Source organism: Sinohyriopsis cumingii, chromosome 17, assembly GCF_028554795.1.
Source record: "Sinohyriopsis cumingii isolate HCF-2022 chromosome 17, ASM2855479v2, whole genome shotgun sequence".
Taxonomy (NCBI): domain Eukaryota; kingdom Metazoa; phylum Mollusca; class Bivalvia; order Unionida; family Unionidae; genus Sinohyriopsis; species Sinohyriopsis cumingii.
In genome coordinates, this window is record NC_142977.1 from 58,622,979 (window position 1) to 58,635,560 (window position 12,582).

At 36.0% G+C, this 12,582-nt stretch overlaps 4 non-coding genes across 4 annotated transcripts; all 4 read left to right on the plus strand.

Moving 5' to 3' along the window:
- The first annotated feature begins 1,232 nt into the window (after window positions 1-1,232).
- Window positions 1,233-1,304, plus strand: Trnaq-uug (transfer RNA glutamine (anticodon UUG)). Its single transcript has one exon. It is a non-coding gene; the product is annotated as a tRNA-Gln (tRNA).
- A 2,062-nt stretch (window positions 1,305-3,366) lies between these two features.
- On the plus strand, window positions 3,367-3,438 carry Trnaq-cug (transfer RNA glutamine (anticodon CUG)). Its single transcript has one exon. It is a non-coding gene; the product is annotated as a tRNA-Gln (tRNA).
- Window positions 3,439-4,587: 1,149 nt separating this feature from the next.
- On the plus strand, window positions 4,588-4,659 carry Trnaq-uug (transfer RNA glutamine (anticodon UUG)). Its single transcript has one exon. It is a non-coding gene; the product is annotated as a tRNA-Gln (tRNA).
- A 6,812-nt stretch (window positions 4,660-11,471) lies between these two features.
- On the plus strand, window positions 11,472-11,543 carry Trnaq-cug (transfer RNA glutamine (anticodon CUG)). The gene has a single exon. It is a non-coding gene; the product is annotated as a tRNA-Gln (tRNA).
- Window positions 11,544-12,582: the final 1,039 nt, after the last annotated feature.

The window sequence follows — 12,582 nt, forward strand, 5'->3', positions numbered from 1 at the left end:
GTTCGAAGGCACAATTACATTAGGGAAAGAGGCGAAATGTAGAATTTCATCTCAGGTTCATAAATAAAATAGTTTTGTGAGGGTCAGTGTATCAGATATAACTAATTAGCAAATAAAATGTAAACATTTTCATGGGTTTTTGCTCATAGCAAGAGCAAGGAACTTTCTTTATTGCCCGCAAAATAAATTCTCCGAAAAGTGAGCATTTTTGCACAGTGTATATATTGAATACAGATCCAACTCAAGGGTTCTACGTATGAGAGCAGGGAAGACATCCGAAAAGCCATATGGACGTCATAGAAAAATCAAGAAAAACTATCCAAACATCTATATGTCGCGTGGTGGATAGCTTATCAAAGGGTTAGAGGCCAGAATGAGTGTCCGGGGACCCATAGGTTATTGAATGAGACAAGAGACCTTTTCCGTACTACTAGTGGATTTCATAGAAGAAATATAAAAAACTATATATAAGAGAATATTGTTTACAGATGATTAGCATGTATTACTGGGTGAAATTTGGAAACTACGCTAAAGACTCACATGTCTCAGTTACATGTAACATTGTTTAGTTTTATCTAAATTCTAATAATGAACATGTATCTACACTTCTCAGATGTGAATCGATACCATTATCATAATCAATTAATTTAGAGCCACATTCAGCGTTTTCTTTGATGTTTCTTTTACAAAAGTTAATCAGAATGTACTTTATACCTTAAACAACAAAGATACTTCATTTGCCTTCTAAAAATTGAATAAGAATATTCCCAGTCGGGTTACAGTTCTTTTCATATTTAGTGTCAATATAATTACAACTCGTGACGTGTTCCCACTGCATAGTTACACTTCCTGTATACATAAGATAAGGCAACTATGTACACTGATAGATACAAGCCTGGGGCAATCTGATTAAATTCAAATCTCCTCTGTCTTAACGTGAAGATCTGAGAGCGACCGCTAAGAGGTCATATTCTACTAATTTTGGAATTAGCCAGTGGAAATGCAGCTTTCAGAAATTTTAAATTTCCAATCTTTCGGCCCACCACGACGATCTTTAGCACACAGTCTCCGAAACGCGAAGGTGTAAGACTTCATCTAGTTGGCTGGTAAAATTAGCGATTTTGCTAATAACATAAGTCATCAGAACATGGCCACTAAATGGCCGCTGTCGGAACTTGGCGTAGAACAGTGGAGACACTTTTTACAAGTGTCTTGTCGACACATGCTACAATGGTTCCATGGTGTAATGGTTAGCACTCTGGACTTTGAATCCAGCGATCCGAGTTCAAATCTCGGTGGAACCTTGAATATTATTTTAAGTTCTTTCTTATTTACATTAATTTAAAGACTTTATTTTATTTTTGTAAATCCTAATGCGAAAGATGAGGTGGGTGTATGCAAATTGAAGCGAATATGATCCCTATGTGTGTCTATTTCGTCATACAACATAGTTTGAAAACCGGTTAGTTCAACAAAGTATGAATAAATTGTCACAATTGTTGAGTTACAAATTCAAAATAAAACAAGCTCGAAGCTAAAATGAAGTATGTCAATTTCTTCATATTGTCGGAGGATCATCAGCTCTGTCTCTATGTAAGTGTCAGTTAATCGCTGTACATGGTTGTTTATTGATGCATATATAGACCTTTCCATAGCCCTTGGATTTTTCAAAGAAATTTCCGTACGCCCTTGGATTTTTCATCGACCTCACCATACGTCATTGGATTTTTCAACGACCTTTCCATATTTCCTCGGATTTTTCAAGTCTTCGCAGTAATTTACAAAAAATGTTTAATTTTGTTCGCTGAAAATGTCTCCGAAACAACAAATAAACCCTGATCTATTCGGACTACCTCGACAGTTTCTACGAAGATAATGACTGTACGATTGACCTAGAGCTTACGAATGAAAAAGTCGTTAGATGCATTCGCAATTTTTCGGACAATCCTTCTTTCGCAAACAGGTGAGGTGATCCGACTGCAGTTATCGGCATATATTCCAAGGTGTGATCAATAGGATTGACCTCGAAATTGAGAATTTAAAAGGCGCGGCCTGCTGGTTATCACGTGATCTTTTGCCATTACGGTACCGATATCGCCCAGCGCTCCATACTGTAAGGACAATGATATCGATATCAGATGCCGGTGGGCCGGATTGTTTTTCAATCTGAGGAGACTACAGCCGAAGACGAAGTTAAAGGAAATTATTGTTTTGGTTACCAAGAGGATACCATCACCGTGAATGGCCAAACCCACCTGGCAGTGGACAAGATCACCTGTCTTGGCAGTAGCAGTCGCGTGCAGTCCAAAGCGATGATGAGACAAATGCCAGAATTGCCAAAGCAAGAGTGGCCTGTGGCATCTCACGAGCAAATGTGTTCAGTCCACAGAACTCACGGTACTAATTCAGTTCCCATAGTAAACCTATGTAAACACCATGATATTTAAAATTCAACAACTTAAAGATTGTGAGTGCTCATAATCAAACCTACATTTATAAGTATAGATGAAACCTATATTTATCGGTATAGATGAAATCTGGATGTCAGCTTTTGTGCAGATGAAAGGATATGAGCCGCGGCATTTTCTGGACCAGTATGTGTTTGAAACATGTGCTTTCAATTCCGCACCAAAGAGTCAGGTGCGAATTTTAGTAATGAGTGTTCCAAACATAAGACGGTAAAAGGACTTAAATTCCATCAATAAAATAATGTCATTTTCAATGGGCTTCCTAAAGAAACTCATCTGGATATGATTTCAAGACAGAGTCCCAGACTCTGAGGTTTTCACGTAGACAGGAATATAGAAGAAATATCGCCTTGATGGTTACATATTTAGAACTTTAAAATCTCGGGAAAAACATACTATATCATTATTTATATATAGAGTATTGATCTGCCTAAATTTAGCCTGATAGTCATAAGTGAACTTTATAACTTGATTTTAAATTAGCCAGCATAATTTCATTTTATTTAATCACTTTAAGATATTTCAATGTATCTTACTAATTTAATATACATTCCACTCGAACGTAATAGTACTAATCTTTTAGGCATTTCACTTTTAATCTTCATATACACTTTTATTATTTTCATATAAATATATATATATATATCTATATCTATATCTATATATATATATATATATATATATATATATACATATTCATCTGTGTGTGTGTGTTTGTTTGTGTGTATTACAGGAGTGTAACGTTTTATCAATAAAGTAAGACGAAATCTCTGACAACATGAATGCACCTTATCGGTAATATAAATGAACACAAGGGAGTCCAACGGTAAGCTGATATAATACTGATATATTACTACCTCCTAACATGTTTTTGGAATATGACCCTGTGTCATCGATAGGTTCCATGGTGTAATGGTTAGCACTCTGGACTCTGAATCCAGCAATCCGAGTTCAAATCTCGGTGGAACCTAAGTTTATCTTTTTAATCCTAAAAATACCTTTTCTTAAAGTTTTATGTCGAACAGAAGACAAATGTACAATAGTAGAAGCGAGTATGAGAGGATACATTGTATGTACCTATTTAACGACATACAGTATTGCTTGGAAATGGGTTAGTGCGAAATATGAATCTAGTTTCGCAATAGAGTTGCAACCTAGTGCTCCTTGCTGACAATTCAATAATTCGCACTTAAAAAGGGGAATCTCGCAAATTCTTTGCAACTACATTACGATTTGAAAACAAAGATATCTTGTAATTTCGACTTTGATTTATTAATTGCAATTAAAGAATTGCGCAACGTAAACACATTTCCTTTATGTCTTGATATTGGCTGCGGACCGTTACCTCTTCTCACTTTTCTCCGCGAGGAGTCAATTACACTGCACTATATGTGTTTCATTATGAATATATGCATATATTAGTCGATATCAATTTTAAATAGCGAATCCCTTTTCTATAACGTGACCTCTACCATGACAACACTGATACTGACCAGCACTCGATACCTTAGAAACTGTATTCGTACACATTTATTATAAATGTCACTAATGTGCAAAGTGATAAGAGGTACACTTTACGATCACATTGTTGTTATACAAATATGATCTTTTTCTTTTATAGTTATTCTCTCTCTCACTCTCTCTCTCTCTCTCTCTCTCTCTCTCTCTCTCTCTCTCTCTCTCCCACTCTGTGTATTCCAATTTAATGCGTTATGGACACGGATTCAAAGCATAAACCTTCTTGATGGAAACATTTTATATTGCGGACACCAAAAGTTGGTGTCCACAGGGTACTCACCGCTAAATTATTCCTCTGATTCACGTATATGATGGTGATAGGAAACGAATAAACCTGCGTTGGAAAGCGTTTCCCGCCAAATGTGTGTATATTTATTTTTACTTTTCCATTCAGCAGCCAGTGTGTGCGAACCCGTCACACACAGACATATTGCGATTTGCGCATGTCATTGCCATTGGATACTGGAATAGCTCTCTTCCTATTGAGTATTATCGCCTCGCTCCTATTACCTCATGCACATGTTTTAGCAAAACAGTAAAGAATACGCATATACTACAACCTACTAATAAGTTTTGAGAAGATGACCCGTTGTAACCGATAGGTTCCATGGTGTAATGGTTAGCACTCTGGACTTTGAATCCAGCAATCCGAGTTCAAATCTCGGTGGAACCTAGGTTTTTTTTATTTTTATTCAAATACTTTTCTCAAAGTTTCATGTGGAACAGGAGGCGAATGTACAGAAGAAGAAGAAGCGACTTACAGCCCCTTGCTTACAACTCAGTAATTCGTACTTACAACTATATATTACCTAAATCCTCTTCAACAACATTACAATTTTTGCACTTAGAAATTTTGTAATTACGACTTTGTTTTCTTAATTTTTCACTTACCGTCAAAGGACAAAGATAACCTAGAAATTGAAAGCTTGCGTTGTCGGACCGCTCCAGTGGCCTAGTGGTTAGAGCGCCCGCCTTGGATGTGGGAGATCGTGGGTTTGATCCCCGGCCGAGTCATGCCAAAGACTTACAAAAATGGTACTAACAGCTACCTCGCTAGGCGCACAGCATTAAGAGGTTAGTTTTAGGACTGGTCGGCCTGGTGTCAGGATAATGTGTCTGTGTGGTACATCATGCTACATGTCTGCAGCATGATGCCCCAGTGCTAGACATCACTATAAACTGCCACATTGCAGGCATCGTAGCGATATGACTGAATTTATTTTAAAGCTACGTTAAAAATCTAAATCGGACACACACGTTGTCGGAAATATGGCAGGCATATATGGAGGTGGATTACCGAAATAATTATATGCGTGTATTTCCTAATCTTCCATGATGCATTATTGTAAATGGCTGCTTGCAAGTGCTACTTTCATAATTCTATCAATGTATATTGTATTTTCATTGATGCAAATTGTACGTGGCAGTTTGTAAGTGCTACTTTCCTTCTGCATTATTGTAAATGACTGCTTGCAAGTGCTACATTCATAATTCTAGTCAAGAATTTTCTAATTTTCATTGATGCAAGCTGTAAATGGTTGCTTGCAAGTTTTTCGATCAACTTTCCTTCTGCGTTATTTTATCTTGCGATTTGCCACAACTGAATCGATTCCGTAATTTGTCGTATGACAAACGCAATGTCAGTTACTACAAACTTTGTATATTCTGTTTCTGAACTTTACAATTACATCATTCCAACTGCTGTTTTTATACCTATCTGGTCCTGCAACAATGTAAATACTAAGTTTTATCAGTATCGTCTTTGTCGTCCATCTCGTGTCTCTCTAAATTTCTAAATTTTTTCCTTTACGGCATTCATTTTATGTCGATAACTCTTTCACTCCCCTTTTTTGAGGTGTACATTACCAACACAGTTTTAATCGTCTCTAAAACCATATGCTTTCTCGAAGATCTAAGCGATTTATAGCACCTTACGAGAACAAAAACGCATACACTACAACAGGGTGGTCCATCTTTTTCAAACCCAGTTTTGACGCACTGAAGTATTTACCTTCAAAGTTTAAGAAATCTACTTCTTAGTGTCATCTCTCATTACTTGGAAACATTAGTTATTTTAGCAAAGTAAGGATCAGAAATGACAATGATATATTCCCTCGTAATCTTCTTAACGAGTATTCATCGGACGAACCCTGGTTGTAAGGATTGTATTGTACGTCACCCATTTTGACGCACCTCACAGACGTCTTTCTTTTCCTGTGATAATATTGTACATAAGCTCCCGCGAAAATAAAATAATTCAGATCAACATCAATAGCACATAAAAAAGTTTATAGGTAAAATGACATTAAAAACAATTAATCATTCCTTACAGGTGTTATTATTCTTATCATGATCTTCATTTTGGAACATATTTTGCCGCAAAAAAACCCCCCAAATAATCAAACTGTGGAAAATCATGTTCGTATCATGATAAAAGTATTTACTTGCGATTAGAAGTATTGGATTTAGTGTACAGTTGTTCCCAAATACTTAATTTGCATTGTTAATGTACGGAACCTTAACCTTTGAATGTATTTATATATATAAAAAACAAAAACAAAAAACAGCTTTAAAACTACTTTGCATCCATTAAAACATTTGTCTCTAAAACTGAAAATAATCAGAGACAAAAGATTTTACAGGAGATTTTACTTTTATTTTTTGTAATTCTTGCCATTATCAAACCAATTAAAATTAATAATTTGGTTCAAGAATTTTGCAAATATAAAGATAGGACTCTTAGGATGTAATTATTCAGCTGCTCTTTGTCATATTAAAGATTTAAGAAAGAAGCTTTAAAGATATTTTGAAATATGAATGTTGCGGTCGATGAGTGTGTTTTGGGACAGTCTTCAGCAAGTATCAACAAAAGAATAAACTCTAATGATCTTGCTCGATAATTATACAGGGTAGAATTTTACAGATCGCTGTCTTTTTATTTGGTTTTGTTCTATTTAATCGCCTACATGTATCATGGGTAGTTGAGGTTGTTTTGGGACAGTCTTTTGCTGTCCTAGGGTAGTCATGGCATCTTTTATTTGGTGATAATTACCAATATGGGATACACTATATATTTTAAAAAACTCTCCTGATCTTACTCGATAATTATACAATCCAGGATTTTACTGATCACTGTCTTTTATAAGGTTTGATTCAATATAATGGTATACATGTATCCTGGGTAGGTGAGAGAGTTTTCGGACAGTCTTGAGCTAGCCCCATTACTTTCAGGGTGACAGATACAAAAATTAAACTACTGAATGTCTACTTCCTGCATACGTTCTTGGAAATAATCAAACATAAAATTTGCTGGACAGATTTGGGGAGGCAAACAAGTGTTAAAACATTGCCTAAACTTTTAGAACACGTTTTGCTTGAATATTCTTTAAAGGAATTGGCTATGAAAAGCTTGAGGACGCATACATTATGGTCAACAAGTGTTGCTTGCTTGACTTTGTGTTAGGTAAAGAACCGAGAGTCTACCATTTTTCTATTAGATGGCTTGTCAAATGGTCAAATGCAGGAATAGGTTGCAGATGTGCCTTAGATATCTTCTGATTGGGATTTCCTACCATTTGACAAGTGTAAGATGAGCTAAGGTACTTAAAAACATCACTTTAATTTTCAGCAAATAAAAACGATTCAGGATCTTGTGATAAGTCTTACTGACACCAAATGACCAGCTTAAGGGGTTTTATGGGCTATACTATGCATGTCCTGTCCATATGCCTTCGGAACAACACTTTCACCAGCAGGTGCATCGGTTGCCGCCATTTTCTCATAATGAACCCATTTTTCACAAAGTAATAAACTGGTACTTGTGTGGCTTTAATTTTTAAAACCGAGACTTGTATCTTCTCTGAGGAATACTACTTGGTGGCCTATAACTCACATTAAACTGACTTGCATACTTATAAAGTAGCTGTTACTTTCTGCTCAGATATCTTACAACTGCAGTCAGAAATTGGCTAGTGGTTTCTATTATTCTGTGAAGAAACTAACTTACTTGTGAATCTCTCTCTCTCTCTCTCTCTCTCTCCCTCTCTTTGCTGAGTGATTAAGACATCTAAATTATGGAATATACCTTGTCCATTGTTCGAAGGCACAATTACATTAGGGAAAGAGGCGAAATGTAGAATTTCATCTCAGGTTCATAAATAAAATAGTTTTGTGAGGGTCAGTGTATCAGATATAACTAATTAGCAAATAAAATATAAACATTTTCATGGGTTTTTGCTCATAGCAAGAGCAAGGAACTTTCTTTATTGCCCGCAAAATAAATTCTCCGAAAAGTGAGCATTTTTGTACAGTGTATATATTGAATACAGATCCAACTCAAGGGTTCTACGTATGAGAGCAGGGAAGACATCCGAAAAGCCATATGGACGTCATAGAAAAATCAAGAAAAAGTATCCAAACATCTATATGTCGCGTGGTGGATAGCTTATCAAAGGGTTAGAGGCCAGAATGGGTGTCCGGGGACCCATAGGTTATTGAATGAGACAAGAGACCTTTTCCGTACTACTAGAGGATTTCATAGAAGAAATATAAAAAACTATGTATAAGAGAATATTGTTTACAGATGATTAGTATGTATTACTGGGTGAAATTTGGAAACTACACTAAAGACTCACATGTCTCAGTTACATGTAACATTGTTTAGTTTTATCTAAATTCTAATAATGAACATGTATCTACACTTCTCAGATGTGAATCGATACCATTATCATAATCAATTAATTTAGAGCCACATTCAGCGTTTTCTTTGATGTTTCTTTTACAAAAGTTAATCAGAATGTTCTTTATACCTTAAACAACAAAGATACTTCATTTGCCTTCTAAAAATTGAATAAGAATATTCCCAGTCGGGTTACAGTTCTTTTCATATTTAGTGTCAATATAATTACAACTCGTGACGTGTTCCCACTGCATAGTTACACTTCCTGTATACATAAGATAAGGCAACTATGTACACTGATAGATACAAGCCTGGGGCAATCTGATTAAATTCAAATCTCCTCTGTCTTAACGTGAAGATCTGAGAGCGACCGCTAAGAGGTCATATTCTACTAATTTTGGAATTAGCCAGTGGAAATGCAGCTTTCAGAAATTTTAAATTTCCAATCTTTCGGCCCACCACGACGATCTTTAGCACACCGCACAGTCTCCGAAACGCGAAGGTGTAAGACTTCATCTAGTTGGCTGGTAAAATTAGCGATTTTGCTAATAACATAAGTCATCAGAACATGGCCACTAAATGGCCGCTGTCAGAACTTGGCGTAGAACAGTGGAGACACTTTTTACAAGTGTCTTGTCGACACATGCTACAATGGTTCCATGGTGTAATGGCTAGCACTCTGGACTTTGAATCCAGCGATCCGAGTTCAAATCTCGGTGGAACCTTGAATATTATTTTAAGTTCTTTCTTATTTACATTAATTTAAAGACTTTATTTTAGTTTTGTAAATCCTAATGCGAAAGATGAGGTGGGTGTATGCAAATTGAAGCGAATATGATCCCTATGTGTGTCTATTTCGTCATACAACATAGTTTGAAAACCGGTTAGTTCAACAAAGTATGAATAAATTGTCACAATTGTTGAGTTACAAATTCAAAATAAAACAAGCTCGAAGCTAAAATGAAGTATGACAATTTCTTCATATTGTCGGAGGATCATCAGCTCTGTCTCTATGTAAGTGTCAGTTAATCGCTGTACATGGTTGTTTATTGATACATATATAGACCTTTCCATAGCCCTTGGATTTTTCAAAGAAATTTCCGTACGCCCTTGGATTTTTCATCGACCTCACCATACGTCATTGGATTTTTCAACGACCTTTCCATATTTCCTCGGATTTTTCAAGTCTTCGCAGTAATTTACAAAAAATGTTTAATTTTGTTCGCTGAAAATGTCTCCGAAACAACAAATAAACCCTGATCTATTCGGACTACCTCGACAGTTTCTACGAAGATAATGACTGTACGATTGACCTAGAGCTTACGAATGAAAAAGTAGTTAGATGCATTCGCAATTTTTCGGACAATCCTTCTTTCGCAAACAGGTGAGGTGATCCGACTGCAGTTATCGGCATATATTCCAAGGTGTGATCAATAGGATTGACCTCGAAATTGAGAATTTAAAAGGCGCGGCCTGCTGGTTATCACGTGATCTTTTGCCATTACGGTACCGATATCGCCCAGCGCTCCATACTGTAAGGACAATGATATCGATATCAGATGCCGGTGGGCCGGATTGTTTTTCAATCTGAGGAGACTACAGCCGAAGACGAAGTTAAAGGAAATTATTGTTTTGGTTACCAAGAGGATACCATCACCGTGAATGGCCAAACCCACCTGGCAGTGGACAAGATCACCTGTCTTGGCAGTAGCAGTCGCGTGCAGTCCAAAGCGATGATGAGACAAATGCCAGAATTGCCAAAGCAAGAGTGGCCTGTGGCATCTCACGAGCAAATGTGTTCAGTCCACAGAACTCACGGTACTAATTCAGTTCCCATAGTAAACCTATGTAAACACCATGATATTTAAAATTCAACAACTTAAAGATTGTGAGTGCTCATAATCAAACCTACATTTATAAGTATAGATGAAACCTATATTTATCGGTATAGATGAAATCTGGATGTCAGCTTTTGTGCAGATGAAAGGATATGAGCCGCGGCATTTTCTGGACCAGTATGTGTTTGAAACATGTGCTTTCAATTCCGCACCAAAGAGTCAGGTGCGAATTTTAGTAATGAGTGTTCCAAACTCAAGACGGTAAAAGGGCTTAAATTCCATCAATAAAATAATGTCATTTTCAATGGGCTTCCTAAAGAAACTCATCTGGATATGATTTCAAGACAGAGTCCCAGACTCTGAGGTTTTCACGTAGACAGGAATATAGAAGAAATATCGCCTTGATGGTTACATATTTAGAACTTTAAAATCTCGGGAAAAAAACATACTATATCATTATTTATATATAGAGTATTGATCTGCCTAAATTTAGCCTGATAGTCATAAGTGAACTTTATAACTTGATTTTAAATTAGCCAGCATAATTTCATTTTATTTAATCACTTTAAGATATTTCAATGTATCTTACTAATTTAATATACATTCCACTCGAACGTAATAGTACTAATCTTTTAGGCATTTCACATTTAATCTTCATATACACTTTTATTATTTTCATATAAATATATATATATATATATATATATATATATATATATATATATATATATATATATATATATATATATATATATATATATACATATTCATCTGTGTGTGTGTGTTTGTTTGTGTGTATTACAGGAGTGTAACGTTTTATCAATAAAGTAAGACGAAATCTCTGACAACATGAATGCACCTTATCGGTAATATAAATGAACACAAGGGAGTCCAACGGTAAGCTGATATAATACTGATATATTACTACCTCCTAACATGTTTTTGGAATATGACCCCGTGTCATCGATAGGTACCATGGTGTAATGGTTAGCACTCTGGACTCTGAATCCAGCAATCCGAGTTCAAATCTCGGTGGAACCTAAGTTTATCTTTTTAATCCTAAAAATACCTTTTCTTAAAGTTTTATGTCGAACAGAAGACAAATGTACAATAGTAGAAGCGAGTATGAGAGGATACATTGTATGTACCTATTTAACGACATACAGTATTGCTTGGAAATGGGTTAGTGCGAAATATGAATCTAGTTTCGCAATAGAGTTGCAACCTAGTGCTCCTTGCTGACAATTCAATAATTCGCACTTAAAAAGGGGAATCTCGCAAATTCTTTGCAACTACATTACGGTTTGAAAACAAAGATATCTTGTAATTTCGACTTTGATTTATTAATTGCAATTAAAGAATTGCGCAACGTAAACACATTTCCTTTATGTCTTGATATTGGCTGCGGACCGTTACCTCTTCTCACTTTTCTCCGCGAGGAGTCAATTACACTGCACTATATGTGTTTCATTATGAATATATGCATATATTAGTCGATATCAATTTTAAATAGCGAATCCCTTTTCTATAACGTGACCTCTACCATGACAACACTGATACTGACCAGCACTCGATACCTTAGAAACTGTATTCGTACACATTTATTATAAATGTCACTAATGTGCAAAGTGATAAGAGGTACACTTTACGATCACATTGTTGTTATACAAATATGATCTTTTTCTTTTATAGTTATTCTCTCTCTCACTCTCTCTCTCTCTCTCTCTCTCTCTCTCTCTCTCTCTCTCTCTCTCTCTCTCTCTCTCTCCCACTCTGTGTATTCCAATTTAATGCGTTATGGACACGGATTCAAAGCATAAACCTTCTTGATGGAAACATTTTATATTGCGGACACCAAAAGTTGGTGTCCACAGGGTACTCACCGCTAAATTATTCCTCTGATTCACGTATATGATGGTGATAGGAAACGAATAAACCTGCGTTGGAAAGCGTTTCCCGCCAAATGTGTGTATATTTATTTTTACTTTTCCATTCAGCAGCCAGTGTGTGCGAACCCGTCACACACAGACATATTGCGATTTGCGCATGTCATTGCCATTGGATACTGGAATAGCTCTCT